This window comes from Tasmannia lanceolata, unplaced genomic scaffold (assembly GCF_043159265.1).
Source record: "Tasmannia lanceolata isolate RefF3 unplaced genomic scaffold, GAP_Taslan_0.1 ptg000002l, whole genome shotgun sequence".
In the NCBI taxonomy this organism is placed as follows: Eukaryota; Viridiplantae; Streptophyta; class Magnoliopsida; order Canellales; family Winteraceae; genus Tasmannia; species Tasmannia lanceolata.
This window is the reverse complement of record NW_027518679.1, coordinates 2,330,595-2,346,266: the sequence shown is the minus strand read 5'-3', so window position 1 is coordinate 2,346,266 and position 15,672 is coordinate 2,330,595. Positions and strand designations below refer to the sequence as shown.

The following is a 15,672-nucleotide window of genomic DNA, read 5'->3' as shown; positions in this document are numbered from 1 at the left end:
CTTCTTGAGTTAATACATTCTGACCTCTGTGATTTTAAAAGTTTCACAACTAAAGGTGGTCGGAAGTATTTAATCACTTTTATAGACAATTTTTTAAGATATTGTCATATTTATCTGTTAAAATCGAAAGATGAAGCTTTTGATAAATTTAAATATTTCAAGAATCGGGTTGAAAATCAATTAAAGTTGAAAATTAAGAGACTTAGGAGTGATAGAGGAGGAGAATACACTATGACAGAGTTCAAGAAATTATGTGTCTCTTAGGGCATAATACTTGAAACTACTGCTCCTTACATGCCTCAATCTAATGGCATAGCTGAACGTAAGAACATGACGTTAACAGAAATGTTAAACTCTATGTTATTGACAGTTGGCATGCCTACTTGCTATTGGGGAGAAGCAGCTTTAACTGCAAATCACATCCTGAATAGAGTGCCACACTCTAAATTGACCTCCACTCCTTATGAGTTATGGCATAAACATCCTTGTAGATATGACACTCTTAAGACTTGGGGTTGTATTACTTATGTGCGGATACAAGACCCTAGAAGACCTAAAGTGGGGTCTAGAACTAACACATGTATGTATCTAGGTGGTGCAAAAGACAATGCTGCTGATCGATTTTTGGATCTATCTACCAATATGGTTATAGAATCTAGAGATGCAGTATTCTTTGAGAATAAATTTCTCAGAGATCATGGCTTGACCATACCAGGCCATACAGAGGTGGTTACAGAATTGCCTGTGGAATCTGAACCGACAACTTCTGACACTCGTCCCACACTGATTTCTGAATCAGAACCTTTAAGAGTATCTATAAGAGATCAAGTACCCAAGACTTTGGTGAGGACTTTGTGACCTACCATTTAGCGGCTGATCCATCATCCTATAATGAAGCGATGAGATCTAAGGACTCTTTGTTATGGACAGAAGTCATTGATGATGAAATGAGCTCTCTGTTACAAAATCAAACATGATAGCTACTCGATTTGCCAAAAGGGGCTAAGGCTGTAGGCTGTAAATGGATTTTGAAGAAGAAACTTAATCCTGACAGATCCATAGCTCGGTATAAAGCACGTTTAGTAGCTAAGGGCTATACATAAGTCAGTGTGATAGACTACTTTGATGTTTACTCACCGGTCTGTCATTTGTCTACGATAAGAATTCTTCTTACTTTGGCATCTATTGAACACTATTGTGTGCATCAAATGGATGTAAAGACGGCTTTCCTTAATGGAGACCTCACAGAAGAAATCTACATGAATCAACCTGAAGGGTTTGTCATTGGAAGTTTTAAGAACAAAGTTTGTAAGTTAAACAAATCTTTATATGGTCTTAAACAAGCACCTAATATGTAGCATCAAAAATTCGACAAGGTAGTAAAGAGCTTTGGTTTTCAAACCAGTTACTCCGATAAATGCCTTTACTTTCGTTCTGTGTCGAATAAGGCTACAATTATTTGCTTGTATGTAGACGACATGTTGATTCTTGGTTCAGATCTCTCTCTAGTGAGTGACGTGAAACTAACATTGGGTAGAGAATTCAACATGAAAGATCTTGGTGTGGTAGACAACATTCTTGGTATGAAAGTAATTTTGAAAGGCAGGGGATCACTCTTAGCCAAGCCCCTTATATTGAGAAACTACTTTCTACATGGGGATACAGTGAGTGTAAACTGATTGAGACACCATTTGATTATACCAAAAAGCTGAGACCTAATGAAAGAGCCAGCGTGAATCAGTTGGATTATTCTAAACTGATTGGTAGTGTAGTCTCATGTATGTGATGAGTTGTTACGGAGGATTGAACTATTTTTGAGCCAGTTGAGCAGATTGTCGAGATTTGTGCTGACACAGAGGTACTTGTTATGCAGATTGATCAGGAGGATTACCCGTTTCATATCACTATACCGGATACGATTCTAGCAAATGATTTTGTTGTTGATTCCATTGAGCCCGATGTGATACCAGTAGATGATGACCTTGTTGAGGCTAGTTATGGATTAGTACTGCCCATTGCTGTTATGCTGATCCCACCGATCCAGGGGGAGTACGTTGCGATCTTTGCAACTAGTTTGCTTCTCCAGCGCAGATTCTGTTCTCATGAGTCTACATGGGCCCTTTCTTTCCTCTTCTTCCGCCGACCTTGCAGATGCTTCTCTCGATTGTATCGAGCGTTAGACATGAGGATTGCTTCCGCCGGATTACGTGTTCTATTACTTCAACGGATTGTTTGCATCTTTGACCCAGGTGGACTAGAACTCGAGGGCGAGTTCTTTTTCAAGCAGGGGAGAATGATGCAAATATTAGGATTTATTTCCGCATTATTTAGTTTCTAGTATTTTTATTTCCATGTTATTAGTTTCTAGGATTTTATTTTCCATGTTATTTTTAGGAATTCATATTTTAGTAGGTTTCTATCTTTTAGGTTGTTTATTTGCCTATATATATGCCTCTTTAGAGCTTATTTGTAACTTTCGATTGATATTGAATAAAGATTCTTCTCCCTCTAATTCTGGTTTTCTTCTTCCCTCTTCTGATTTCTTCTACTTCTCCCTAAATTCGTCTCTTCTTCTTCTTCTTCTACTTCTCCCTAAATTCGTCTCTTCTTCAGGTTATTTCGTCTCTCCTTCCCCTATTCTTCTAATTCTATCCCATTTCATCTATTTCTTACCCCTTTCCTCAATTTTCTCTTCACGGTGCTGCATCAATTTAGTATCAGAGCAAAAGATCCAAGAGCTCTCCGACAAATCCATCTTCCGTTTGAAGACGATAATTTCTGAAATTTCTGTAATTTCTGCTCTCCTCTCCAAACCCTTTTTTAATATCAGTCCCTTATATCAGTCCTTTTGTTACCGATTCATACCCCATGTAAACCAGACCCATTCAAACCCCATATAACCCAGCCCCTTCTTTGACCTTTAAAACCAACATCCATCACACAAGGCTTAGTCCTAGTCTTCTTGAACACTTTAACAGCATCCCCCAACTTCTCCAACCAGCAGTACTCATTCACCATCAAATTTGCTCTCAAATCGGTAATCATCGAGAGTAAATTTAAGAGCATCTGTGCAACAAGCATTTGGTCAAACAGTTGGTGGCCATCACTCAACTTCCAGTTCAAGAAACTTCCAACAGTTTGTTACAGGTGGTTGAATTCTTCTTGAATTTCCGATCAAGGAGCGCCCGGAACAGACATAAAGCTTTGACAGAGAAGCCCATCAACCTCATACATCTTCTCTAACATAACAACCCACCATCTCCGGCAAGATTTTTTTTGTTGTCCGCGGCCACCGTGCATCGCAGCTTCGGCATATCCCCCGACCAACCTACATCTGTTCCGTGAGCAAGAAGGGAACTCAAGAAAGTTTCTTTCTTTTGAAAGTTTATCTGATAAAGGCAACTTGCCTTGTATACTTCTGAGTTTTCCGCCACTCTTTCTGACAATTTTCACTCTGTGCCGTGCATAGAAGGAAACTCCCTAGGTTTCTTTCTTTGTACGGACACATCTTTACCTTGGGAGGTAAGTAACATAGATATAGAAAGTTCTATTTTTGCACGTGACCACTAAAAAGAGAGTAAAAGTTAAAAAAGAAGGAAATAAATAAAGACCTTTTTTTTTAGCCACTAGCCACTTGGTACTTGCCACTTGCCACTTCCTTCCTTTTATTTTATTCAAAACCTTGATAAAGCAATAGAAGATAATAGAAGGTGAGTCACGGCAGTTACCTCGTGTAACCACAAAAAAGTAACGAAAAGGAAATTCGACAGCCTACTTTTACCTTGGGCACCCCACTTTTTACTCATCACCTAATTCACACCCCCTCTTTTTCCAGTAGGCACCCCCCCACAATTTAAAAAAAAAAAAAAAACTGAAAAGAGCAAAAGGAAAAGAAAATTCTTCTCTCATCTTTTTCTACTTTTCCTCTCCTCATTTTTTCTCTACTTTCTCTCTCTACCATCGCATTTTCTCTCTCTTCACCCAAGCTATTTCCGCTCAAAATTGGCCCTCGACCTCAACACGAAAGTTGTTCGTGACAATTTTTAGAGCGCATTCAGCTTATTTTCAGCAGCGGACAGCAGTGTTCAGCACACTTTCAGAAGTCATCACAGCCATTGATCGTGCCCCTTCTTCCGATCATCAGCTTTCACTCATCCGATTTCAGATCCGCGATAGACGTTTTGTTACATGACACACAAATCAAACGGTTGATTTCAGTTTTTGACGCCGATCCCTATGGCTCCTCTAGCTGCTCCATATTTTGATAGATATGATCCTCGATATTCTTCTGCACCACAGGTTCCATATTTCTATGGTTATGATGACTGCACCTATCCCTCTGGAGATGTTGAGAATGCGTGTCTAGATTGGATCCAGGCACTTAATGCATACCATAGGTACTATGGTTATGATCATCAAATCACAATTCGCAAAGTTACGGATACAGTGTGCCGCGAAGCCAAGTTGAGATGGAATTTCTTCATTAACGAGCATCGTGAGTTTTGTAAGCCTCCATTTCGTCAATGGGAGGATGTTCGTTATGCGTTTACATACCACTATCAAAATCAACAGAGATTGAAACGTGAGCGAGGAGCGTATGACCAAGGATTGGTACATGAAAAAGTCGCTCGCCGTGAACAACAAGCAGCAACACGTCGTGCACGAGATGCTGAAATTGCAGCTGAAAACCGATATTTCGAGCGTCGCATGCGCGAGTCATATTTGCAGAGCCGCTTCACTACTTCATCCATCCCACTAACGTTGCTGCTATTCTTACAGAGCACAATGCTAGTATTGATGAGATCATCGACGTTGAGCCTTTGATTCCATCAGATTCAGATTCAGGCTCTGAGATGGACGATCCAGAGTTAGAGACTCAGTTGATTGCTGATATCGACATCGTTGCACATGATGCTTATGAGATTTCTGCCGCATCGATTGCCGAGCTTCTAGAGAGAGATTTTGCCACTTCTAATATTTTGGCAGAGCCGCATGAGGTTGATCCATTGGTAGAGTCGACCGAGCACCACCATGAGTTAGAGGCAAGTGCCTTGCTTGACGAGTCATTACTTGAGACAGATGATCGAGAATATATTACGGAGGATTGCACTATTTTTGAGCCAGTTGAGCAGATTGTCGAGATTTGTGCTGACACAGAGGTACTTGTTATGCAGATTGATCAGGAGGATTACCCGTTTGATATCACTATACCGGATACGATTCTAGTAGATGATTTTGTTGTTGATTCCATTGCGCCCGATGTGATACCAGTAGATGATGACCTTGTTAAGGCTAGTTATGGATTAGTACTGCCCATTGCTGTTATGTCGATCCCACTGATCCAGGGGGACTACGTTGCGATCTTCCCAGCTAGTTTACTTCTCCAGCACAGATTCTGTTCGCATGAGTCTAGATGGGCCCTTTCTTTCCTCTTCTTCCGTCGACCTCGCAGATGCTTCTCTCGATTGTCTCGAGCGTTAGACATGATGATTGCTTCCGCCGGATTACATGTTCTATTACTTCAGCGGATTGTTTGCATCTTTGACCCAGGTGGACTAGAACTCGAGGGCGAGTTCTTTTTCAAGCAGGGGAGAATGATGCAGATATTATGATTTATTTCCGCATTATTTAGTTTGTAGTATTTTTATGTCTATGTTATTAGTTTCTAGGATTTTATTTTCCATGTTATTTTTAGGAATTCATATTTTAGTAGGTTTCTATCTTTTAGGTTGTTTATTTACCTATATATAGGCCTTTTTAGAGCTTATTTTGTAACTTTTGATTGATATTGAATAAAGATTTTTCTCCCTCTAATTCTGGTTTTCTTCTTCCCTCTTCTGATTACTTCTCCTCTCCCTAAATTCGTCTATTCTTCTCTTCTTCTTCTACTTTTCCCTAAATTCGTCTCTTCTTCAGGTTATTTCGTCTCTTCTTCCCCTATTCTTCTAATTCTATCCCATTTCGTCTATTTTTCTCCCCTTTCCTCAATTTTCTCTTCACGGTGCTGCATCAATTTGGTATCAGAGCAAAAGATCCAAGAGCTCTCCGACAAATCCATCTTCCGGTTGAAGACGATAATTTCTGATATTTCTGCTCTCCTCTCCAAACCCTTTTTTAATATCAGTCCCTTATATCAGTCCTTTTGTTACCGATTCATACCCCATGTAAACCAGACCCATTCAAACCCCATATAACCCAGCCCCTTCTTTGACCTTTAAAACCAACATCCATCACACAAGGCTTAGTCCTAGTCTTCTTGAACACTTTAACAGCATCCCCCAACTTCTCCAACTAGCAGTACTCATTCACCATCAAATTTGCTCTCAAATCGGTAATCATCGAGAGTAAATTTAGGAGCATCTGTGCAACAAGCATTTGGTAAAACAGTTGGTGGGCATCACTCAACTTGCAGTTCAAGAAACTTCCAACAGTTTGTTACAGGTGGTTGAATTCTTCTTGAATTTCCGATCGAGGAGCGCCTGGAACAGACATAAAGCTTTGACAGAGAGGCCCATCAACCTCATCCATCTTCTCTAACATAACAACCCACCATCTCCGGCAAGATTTTTTTTGTTGTCCGCGGCCACCGTGCATCGCAGCTCCGGCATATCCCCCGACCAACCTACATCTGTTCCGTGAGCAAGAAGGGTACTCAAGAAAGTTTATTTCTTTTGAAAGTTTATCTGATAAAGGCAACTTGCCTTATATATTTCTGAGTTTTCCGCCACTCTTTCCGGCAATTTTCACTCTGTGCCGTGCATAGAAGGAAACTCCCGAGGTTTCTTTCTTTGTACGGACACATCTTTATCTTGGGAGGTAAGTAAAATAGATATAGAAAGTTCTATTTTTGCACGTGACCACTAAAAAGAGAGTAAAAGTTAAAAAAGAAAGAAAGAACGAAAGACCTTTTTTTTTTAGCCACTTGCTACTTGCCACTTGCCACTTGCCACTTCCTTCCTTTTATTTTATTCAAAACCTTGATAAAGCAATAGAAGATAATAGAAGGTGAGTCACGGCAATTACCTCGTGTAACCACAAAAAAAGAAACGAAAAGGAAATTCCACAGCCTACTTTTACCTTGGGCACCCCCACTCTTTACTCACCACCTAATTCTTCTCTCATCTTTTTCTACTTTCCTCTCCTCATTTTTTCTCTACTTTCTCTCTCTACCATTGCATTTTCTCTCTCCTCACCCAAGCTATTTCCGCTCAAAATTGTCCCTCGACCTCAACACGAAAGTTGTTCGTGACAATTTTTAGAGCGCATTCAGCTTATTTTCAGCAGCGGACAGCAGTGTTCAGCACACTTTCAGAAGCCATCACAGCCATTGATCGTGCCCCTTCTTCCGATCATCAGCTTTCACTCATCCGATTTCAGATCCGCGATAGACGTTTTGTTACATGACACACAAATCAAACGGTTGATTTCAGTTTTTGACGCCGATCCCTATGGCTCCTCTAGCTGCTCCATATTTTGATAGATATGATCCTCGATATTCTTCTGCACCACAGGTTCCATATTTCTATGGTTATGATGACTGCACCTATCTCTCTGGAGATGTTGAGAATGCGTGTCTAGATTGGATCCAGGCACTTAATGCATACCATAAGTACTATGGTTATGATCATAAAATCACAATTCGCAAAGTTACGGATACAGTGTGCCGCGAAGCCAAGTTGAGATGGAATTTCTTCGTTAACGAGCGTCGTGAGTTTTGTAAGCCTCCATTTCGTCGATGGGAGGATGTTCGTTATGCGTTTACATACCACTATCAAAATCAACAGAGATTGAAACGTGAGCGAGCAGCCTATGGCCAAAGATTGATACGTGAAAAAACCGCTCGACGAGAAGAAGCAGGTCGCCGTGAACAACAAGCCGCAATACGTCGTGCACGAGATGCTGAAATTGCAGCTGAAAACCGATATTTCGAGCGTCGCATGCTCGAGTCATATTTGCAGAGCCGCTTCACTACTTCATCCATCCCACTAACGTTGCTGCTATTCTTACAGAGCACGATGCTAGTATTGATGAGATCATCGACGTTGAGCCTTTGATTCCATCAGATTCAGATTCAGGCTCTGAGATGGACGATCCAGAGTTAGAGACCCAGTTGATTGCTGATATCGACATCGTTGCACATGATGCTTATGAGATTTCTGCCGCATCGATTGCCGAGCATCTAGAGAGAGATTTTGCCACTTCTAATATTTTGACAGAGCCGCATGAGGTTGATCCATTGGTAGAGTCGACCGAGCACCACCATGAGTTAGAGGCAAGTGCCTTGCTTGACGAGTCATTACTTGAGACAGATGATCGAGAATATATTACGGAGGATTGCAGTATTTTTGAGCCAGTTGAGCAGATTGTCGAGATTTGTGCTGACACAGAGGTACTTGTTATGCAGATTGATCAGGAGGATTACCCGTTTGATATCACTATACCGGATACGATTCTAGCAGATGATTTTGTTGTTGATTCCATTGCGCCCGATGTGATACCAGAAGATGATGACCTTGTTGAGGCTAGTTATGGATTAGTACTGCCCATTGCTGTTATGTTGATCCCACCGATCCAGGGGGACTACGTTGCGATCTTCCCAGCTAGTTTACTTCTCCAGCGCAGATTCTGTTCGCATGAGTCTACATGGGCCCTTTCTTTCCTCTTCTTCCGCCGACCTTGCAGATGCTTCTCTCGATTGTCTCGAGCGTTAGACATGATGATTGCTTCCGCCGGATTATGTGTTGTATTACTTCAGCGGATTGTTTGCATCTTTGACCCAGGTTTTTTTTTCAAGCAGAGGAGAATGATGCAGAGATTAGGATTTATTTCCGCATTATTTAGTTTCTAGTATTTTTATTTTCATGTTATTTTTAGGAATTCATATTTTAGTAGGTTTCTATCTTTTAGGTTGTTTATATAGGCCTCTTTAGAGCTTATTTTGTAACTTTTGATTGATATTGAATAAAGATTCTTCTCCCTCTAATTCTGGTTTTCTTCTTCCCTCTTCTGATTTCTTCTCTTCTCCCTAAATTCGTCTATTCTTCTCTTCTTCTTCTACTTCTCCCTAAATTCGTCTCTTCTTCAGGTTATTTCGTCTCTTCTTCCCCTATTCTTCTAATTCTATCCTATTTCGTCTATTTCTCTCCCCTTTCCTCAATTTTCTCTTCACGGTGCTGCATCAAGTTGCACTAGGCCAGACATAACCTTTACGGTAGGCATGCTGAGTCGTTTCACTAGTAATCCTGGCCATGAGCACTGGAAGGCCTTTATGAGGCAGATGAGATACTTTAGAGGTACTCTAGGTTATGCTCTATGTTATAGTGGACATCCTCCTATCTTGGAAGGATATTCTGATCCATCGTGTGGTTCAGAATTAGGAGACAATAAATCTACCAGTGGTTATATATTTACACTGCGTGGAGCAGCTGTTGCATGGAAGTCAAAGAGACAGACTTTCATTGCTCTGTCATCTATGGAATCAGAACTTTATGCTCTAACTTTTGCAGGAAATGAAGCAGAGTGGAAAGAGATCTGATCATGGACATTCCACTGACCCATTTAAAGATTAATTCTTTAAGTTTGTTCTGTGATAATCAAGCTACAATTATGATTGTAAAGAACTGACTCTTTAATGGTAAGAGGAGACATATCAGGCTGAAACATGTCATGCTGAATTATCTTATAGAATATGGTATTATCACTTTGGTTGATGTGCGATCGAAAGATAATATGGCCGATGCTTTCGCAAAGGGACTAAACAAAGATCAACTATTCAAAACTGTGGGAGAGATGGGGTTAAAGACTGTATAGACAGGTATTAACCTGCATCCATGTTATTTTGAATTTTCGAATTCTCTCTTTTGGCCAGGATAAGCACTTGATATGTTTCAATGATGTTTACAGTTGTTTTGTGTCATTCCACATTTGATGACATATCCTTTTTGGGAAATGTTGTTTCATTCCAAACTTGATAATACAACTTAACTCGAATTTGGATAAAATGAGTGTAACATTCTAAATGGAAACATGGAATAGTTCTTTGCAAAAGAAACTATTTAGGTCTTGTTCTTGTATTGAAACTTGACAATGATGCTTATTGATATTTGTTTTTCAGCCAATATGATATTGTACTAAGTTCTTCTTCTGGTAGAACTAGATACTTTAGTGTTTTATACAAATGATTGGATTCATTTTCATGAAATTCATATTTGGTAATTTACAGGGATTGGCAAAAAATGATGAGCTTGCCTCGATCTGGATTTTGATGAGAATGACTTACTTGATGAGTGAATCCTTATAGAGTTGTGGGGAACTATTATTTTCTTTTTAGTTGAAAATAGTTCACTTACATGTGAAATTTCTTTGTTTGAGTTTAGATTATTTCTAAAACTCTTGGTTATTCTTAAAAGTATTCTTGTTTTCTGTTGGATTACGGTTCTTTTTTTATATTGTGATATGGGTGATTCTATATTTTGTTTGAACATCACATTATCTATCCATTGGTTTGTGCTATATGTAGAACATAGGAGGAGATTGTTGGGTATATAATATAACCCTATATATGTTCTAATATAAGCCCACATGGATAATGGACCTGTGTAGTGGGCCTACATGGGCTGGAGCCCATTAACTAGTTATAACCCTAGTCTCTCTCTCTCTCTCTCTCTCTCTCTCTCTATATATATATATATATATATATATATATATATATATATATATAGGGGCCGGAGGAAGCAATCTATGTATTCCAAATTAGAGACCTAGGGTGTATTGCTTCGAGCAACCTCTTGCTTGAACCTAACAGCTAATACTTGTAAGTTTCTTATGCTATTAGATACTTTATAGATGAAAACATTTTTATAGCTATTAAATACCTTACACTTTATGCTTTACCTCATAAAATCTATTCATGACAGCATATATTTTTGAATGGATAATATCAGTGAATAACACGTGTCATTTTCTTATAATCTTGTATGAAAATGGTTTTAAAGTTAAATATGAGTATCTGCAAATAATGATTATAATAACCTTAGAAATAATATAGTCTATGGCTTCAGAAGAGGGCATTAATGTCCCATTTGCTATTAAAATAAAATTAGAATAATCTTATTTGCAAATAAAAACTAAGAAGGTTAATAAGAAAAAAAAGAGTTAAAGGGCAATGAAAATTCTAACTAATTTAGTAGATTAATATTATTGAAACCCATTTGGTATATAAGGTTTATAGGCTAACAAAAATTCTAAGATTTATTTAGGAGATTACGATTTCATCTCTAGAGCTTTGTGAAAGTCTTTAATAGACCATGAGTTCCCAAATTTGGCACGATGCCTTAATTTTATGATGGTTGCTTATTTGAGTAAGAGAATGATGGCTCCTATTATTGGTGGGTGATATTCTCTAGACGTTCTCTTTCGGCGACCTCCTTACTACTCAAACCTCAAAGTATTCAAATGCACATGATTTGTTCACATTCAATCCCCTAAAGAGGACAAACTCAAACTGGGTACTACATTTCAGTTTCACCCTCCGTGTTTTCTTAAGGTACCCCTTGTCTCGAAATGACTATTTGTTGACTTATATAGCTTAAGCTTTTGGAATTTAGGATATTAGTATTATTGAAACCCAAAATATGGATAATACTCTCTTTTCTCACACAGATAATTTCACTAGTTCGTTTGTTTCTTCAGAAATAATGGAGTGGAGGGAAGACTACCGTGGGAGGTCAATTTTGGGAGAACTTGGTTGTTGTTTTTTTTATTTTTAGGGCAGTGATAAATTGACCCCTTTTAACGCAAAATGTTAGGGCGTGTGAATAAAGTTTTCATTGCTGTTAAACACTGTACAAGTGTACAACTCACACGCCCTAACATTTTTTGTTCGAAGGGGTCGATTTATCACTTCCCTTTTTTTATTAATATTATTTGACATACCAAGCAAGAAGAAGGTAGAATGGATGTGTATAAACCTTCAGAAAAAATCAGATCCATAGGATCATCCCAGCCCTACGATTTGTGGAGGTAAAATGGATGTGTATAAACCTTCACAAATTAGTCCATTTTTTGCCTCCATAGTTTGAATGGTTAGGATGATCCTATGGATCTGATTTTTTGTGGACACCCTATCTATGTGAGGACCATTCAAATGAATTGTTTGGATCACCCAAACAATGTGGGCCCCCACTGTATTTTAAGGTAGTGTGTAGGTAACTTACCTACACAAGTGTGTAGGAAATGTTCTCTCTCTCTCTCTCTCTCTCTCTCTCTCTCTCTCTCTCTCTCTCTCTCTATATATATATATATATATATATATATATATATATATATATATATATATATAAGAAAATGATTGTGAGCTTGAAGCTCATATAGCTTATTGGAGCTTGAGGGCCCAAACACATGTGGGTCCACATTGTTAGGATGATCCAAAGCATTCATTTGAATGGCCCTTACATTGATAGGGTGTGTACAAAAAATCAGCTCCATAAGATCATCCTAGCCCATCCAAAAGTGGAGGGCAAAATGGACAGACACCGTTTGCCACAAATCTGCCCATTTTTTCCCTCCGCTTTTGGAAGGGTTAGGATGATCCAATGCAGCTGATTTTTGGTACACACCCTATCTATGATGGGGCCTTGCAAATGAATGGTTTGGATCACCACGTAAATATGTGGGACTCATGTGTTTGGGCCCTCAAGCTCATATAAGCTATATGAGCTTCAAGCTCACAATCATTTTTCTTATATATATATATATAGAGAGAGAGAGAGAGAGAGAGAGAGAGAGAGAGATTTTTGATGAGTTGCTGTTGGATCAAATGTCAAGGGTGGTAAAACGAAATCCTGGACGATGTGGGTGTGCCCCGTGGCACTCCTCAAAAAACGTAAAACTCTCTTTATAAGATGATATATTTGGATTTGGATTGTAGAAAAAATCTCACCATATCCCGTGTTTTTAGCAAAATTGTTTCTCCCACGTATATGAGCAAATTTGTTTCTATTTATTGGAGAATCGAAATTTGATTCGGAGATTTACGTGACCTACTATATTGGAAAGAACTAGATTTGGGAAAACACCTTTCTCTCTCAAGAAATTTGGCAACAGATATACGTGAAGAGATTTCTACCACTCCACGTTTCCAAACAGATAAATATTGGAAAGAACTAGATTAGGCCACTTTCTCAATATAAAAGAAAAAAGAAAAAACGTAGCGGGTGCTATCTCTTCTATATGGTTCTTCAGTCTGGCTTTCTTAAAACGTAGGGGGTGAATGAAAATTCATCCAGCAGCTTTGCCAATGTTCCTTAGAAAAAGGTATGTTGGTATTAATCTTAAAGATATAGATTTTTGACATTAATATAGTTTTCTTTCTTAATTTTTTTAATTATATTTGTATCTGTTCTTCCTTTTTCTTCAGTTTTTTTTCTTTTATTTGTATTTTTTGGTAGTTCTACTGTTCCTCGGGTTGTTATGAAATTATGTTTCGCCATGATTTATTGAGAACTGTTTTTAAACTCCAAAACAAACAGGGCCTAAGCATGACTGAAGTAGTTTTTCCTGGATTGTTAAGTGATAGGGTCCGGACTCAGCACTGAGGGAATCCGGACTCAGCAATCCGGACTCAGCACTGAGGGGTCCGAACTCAGCATCCAATTAGCTTCTGGCACGTGGCCCTCACAAGGACCGTTGGAAGGCCAACACCTGTCTCCACTAGGTGTGACACCTGGACCAATCAGGGACCTCCACCTGCCCTCCTTAGGTATGAAACCTGGTCCATACAAAGGCCACCACCTGGCTCAAAACTACCACCTGTCCTAGACAGGTGGCTCAGAATCACTATAAATAGCCTTCACTTGTGCTAAGGTGAGGGTCCTGAAAATCTGAGAACCAAAACTCTAAGCTTTTTGCTCTGACATTGCTCTACACTCCTGCTCATACTGACTTGAGTGTCGAAGCGCCCGTCCGGAGTATCACTCCGGGTTGGTCCTCTGACCCTTTTCTTTCTTGTCTGTACTCTGTGCAGCGCAGGACTCAACCAGCCATTCAGCCGTGGCTCGTTAGCCCGGACCACCCAGCCCTACCATAACCTGTTACCGATTTTGGACCTAACAGATTTGGCGCCATCCGTGGGACAACGCAACAAAAAGCTGTTCGAAATCTCACCCAGATAAAAATGGTAGGACAGACCGGCAAGCGAGCACCTCCGACTTCTCGGGCTACCCGGGCTACGGCCCCCCGTGAAGGACGAAGTGAGCGTCTGGCCTCACAGGTGGAGGTCGGGGCGGCCGTGGAGCGGACTTCGCCCCACTCAGACCGTTCAGACCCCACCCCGACTCCGAGGGAGATGAGAGCCCTTTTTCAGGAAATGACCGCGGTAGTTGCGCAGTTCAGGAATGCGGCTCCCGCACTCCAGCAACACCCCGTCGAGGTTTCTCGACCTGTTCAGAGGGGAGAAAGCTCCCGCAGAGAACGCGCGTCTCCACCCCGCGACCAAACTCGTCACTCCACTCGAAGAGACCACCACTCGCGGGACAGGAGCGTGCGTCCTGAGCCTCGTCGACAGCATCACCGGTCACGATCTCCCTCCGTGCAGAAGCGGGGCAGCAAGAGGGACCCTATGCACGGAGAGGGATCGCGGCACCGGCGAAGGAGTCCCCTCAGCCAGTCCGGATCCGCAAGGAGCCCATCAGCCGTAAGGAGTAGACCTGCCCGTCTGGTCGAACAGAGGGATGATCCGATGTTACTCAGAATCCAGAAGATCGATAACAGAATCGAGGAGCTGGCTAGAGATCATGGCCGCCCTGCTTCAAGGATCTTCAGTAGCAATCCCCCTTTCACAGATCGGGTACTCGGTGCGGCAGTCCCCTTGGGCTTCAAGATGCCGCAGATCCCGCAGTATGATGGGACCACCGATCCCGTGGACCATCTGCAGACCTTCAGGACCACGATGCTCCTCCACGGGGCGTCGGACGGGTTCCTTTGCAGGGCACTCCCCACCACATTAACCGGAGCCGCAAGAGATTGGTACTCACGGCTGAAGCCCAAGTCCGTTGACAATTTCGACGACTTCGGGGACGACCTGGCCCGGCATTTCATGAGCAGCAGAAGGCCTCGAAAGACGACGGCTTCACTGATGGCCCTGAGGCAGGAAGACGGTGAGGCCTTAAAAGCGTTCGTTGGCCGGTTCAACAGGGAGGCCCTTCAGGTACCCAACCTGGATCCCTCCGCGGCAACGAATGCTCTTCTGGCCGGAGCCCGGTCCACCGACTTCCGAAGAGCAGTCGCCCGGCGAAATCCGCAGTCCTTGGCAGATCTGATGACCGGGGCGGAGGAGTACATCTCCGTCGAGGAGACCCTCGCTGCCCTGGATTCCGTCAGCAAGAGAAGACCAGAGGAGAAGAACCCCGCCAAGCAGCGTAGGGATGACAGACCTCAGAGGAAGGAGAGCAGCCCGTCCCGGAAGGAAAGGAGCTCCCCCCGCCCTCGAAAGGAGAGGAGCCCCCCGACGAGGGAGCGCTACACGCCCCTCACCGCATCTAGGGCTCAAATTTTGGCAGCCATCCGGAAAGAAGACTTCATCCGGTGGCCGAAGAAGCAGACGCCAGAGGCAGGCACCCAAGACATGTCCAGGTATTGCCGGTTCCATAAGAGCCACGGCCACGACACCAATGC

At 41.4% G+C, this 15,672-nt stretch overlaps 1 protein-coding gene across 1 annotated transcript in view; it reads left to right on the top strand.

The window, feature by feature from the left end:
• LOC143872801 (mediator of RNA polymerase II transcription subunit) overlaps nucleotides 1-10,470 on the top strand; it is a 141,155-nt gene extending 130,685 nt beyond the window's left edge. The window contains exon 22 of the transcript XR_013247683.1: nucleotides 10,223-10,470. The gene's annotated coding sequence lies outside the window, so the exon portion shown is untranslated. The remainder of the gene's footprint in view (nucleotides 1-10,222) is intronic.
• The last annotated feature ends 5,202 nt before the right edge of the window (nucleotides 10,471-15,672 follow it).